Source organism: Tauraco erythrolophus, chromosome 22, assembly GCF_009769465.1.
Source record: "Tauraco erythrolophus isolate bTauEry1 chromosome 22, bTauEry1.pri, whole genome shotgun sequence".
NCBI lineage: Eukaryota > Metazoa > Chordata > Aves > Musophagiformes > Musophagidae > Tauraco > Tauraco erythrolophus.
In genome coordinates, this window is record NC_141486.1 from 11,776,334 (window position 1) to 11,778,600 (window position 2,267).

Below are 2,267 nucleotides of genomic sequence, written 5' to 3' on the forward strand. Positions count from 1 at the left end.
GGAGAGCAGTTTAACCGCCTGGGTTTCGTGTTTGCGCCCCGTGCCGATGGGATCAGCAGTTGTGCTGGAGATGCCACTGTCAGCGTGAGCAAGTCCAGCACTAACTTCACCTGGTTTCCCGTCGAGCGTCGCTGCCGGGTTGTATCTGTGGGACCTCAACCACACAGAGCTTTTCGGTTATTTTTATTTTTATTTTTTAAATCATGCTGTCCTCGTAGCTTGAGGGAGAAAAGCCCCCTACCTGCTGTCACACCACTGCGGTGGCACACTTGGGGACAGCTGCCAGGACAGTGTCCGGTCCTCTGCTGTGCCGTGCCTCGGTTGGAGTGGTCAAGTCCAAAAGTACTGTGTTTCAGTCGTCTTATTTCTTAAGGAATGGGCACATCAGCTACACTGTCGTGTAGGATCTCAGTGGCCACCGTGCAACCGCCCCGGTCCCGCCGCTTCGCCCACCCACCCCACCGGGCGAAGCGGCGGATGCACGGTGGCACGGTGCTGCCGTGAGCTCAGTCCCCGCAGTGTTATTGACCTTGATTCTCTCTCATTTGCATCCAGCATTTTTCATCCTCTGGAATATGGTGTTTGGGGACCTTTCCATCATTAAGTGGATTTACAGCAATTTCCTTATGTGTTTTCTCCAAGGGATTCTGTTATGAGAGGCACATTAAATCTCCATTAATACCTCATTATCCGACTGATAAGATTACCATGATAATGAGGCAGAAATTCTAATTGTTTCACTTCTTATTGTGCCTTTCATTAAATCATATACCTGGAAGTTGCTGTTGGAGAGGGGAGCTCCAGCCCGCAGACCTCGGGAGGTGAACCCGTCCCCGTGCACCCTGGTCCTGTCGCCCGGTGTTGGAGGGATGCTGGGGCATGTTGGCCTTTCCTCCTGGGCTCCTGCACCTCCTGCCATGACTTCTCCGTGGCCATGCTACCAGGAGGGCTTCCAGGGGCCGCAGGGCCTTTGGTGGCCTGTGCTGGGGAGCATGTTTTTGGGGAGAGCAGGTTTCAGGCAGCCCCGCGCTCGTGCCGTGGTTTTCCGCTCGCTCCTGAGGGCGTTTAAGCACAGGGGTGTCGAGTGCGTGTGCAGCCTTCTTCGGAGCTGTTACAGCCCATCAGGTCAATGATCCATGAACTAAAAAGTCTCTAAGCAGGAGCAATTATTGTCTATCATGTGTCAAAGGCGCCCGTATTGACCCCGATGGATGGAGCCGTTATGGCCTGTTGAGTCAGCGACGCGTGAACGGGCGTCCCTGGGAGCAGAGGTCTCCACGCGCCATGCCAGCGCCGCCGCATCCGTCCTGTCCCTCGCCGAGGGATGCATGGGGTGCTGGGCAGGGACAGATTTGGGGAGTGGGGACAGCATGGATGCTGCCAACTGCCCTGTCTTGGAGCCAGGCTGGGGTGGACAATGGCCACGGGGCTCCCCAGGGGGTGGTCTGGGCTCCCCTGGCTCCGGGGCTGCGCAGGGGTCCCTGTGCCCAGCACGACCTGGGCTCTGGCTGCGGGAGGGGTCACACTGTTGTGAGGCCACGTTGGGCACACGCTGCTGGTGAGAGCCTCTGCCTCATCCTGGCGGGAGCCCGCAGCTGTCCTCATCGGGAACCGCCATGGGGACCCACTTGGCACCAGCTCCGGCTCTGCCAGCTCCTTACAGCTGGTAGCAGAGCTGGTGGATGGTATCTCTCGCCCTGCGGGGCAGGAGGTTGCCAGGACAAGGACCAAGGGAGCCCCTGCCCTTGGCACAGCCTGGCTGTGCGCGCAGAGTGGGGCGCAGGTGGTGCTGTGCCACCTGAGGGGAGATGGAGCCGGGGCACGGCACCTGTCCCCCTGCCCGGGCTCCTCACATCCGGATCTGCGGCAGAAAATGGCGTTATCCTGCACAAGTGGACTTCGTTAGGCTCTTCCTGTGCTAACGAGGCCACGTCTCCATAGTAACTGGCACGTTTGGAGGGCCAGAGGTGCAGGGGGATGGGAGACAAAGCCTGTACGGGAGCAGCCGGACCCCACGGCACAGCCCACTGGCACCCCACAGCCCACTGGCACCCCTCTGGCACACGGTGCCGCTGGGCTGGAAGCGAAGGCGATGGCTCCGCAGCCCCACCAGCAGCGGTGCAGCACCCGCTCCGGCCCCACTGGCTCTGCTGCTCCGCGAGGAGCCGGATACGGCCCCTCCATGGCAGCAGCCCCATGCTCGTGGCAGCAGCTCCTGTCTGGGACATCACTGCTGCAGGCAGGGGTGGCTTTTGGCACCAGCCTGC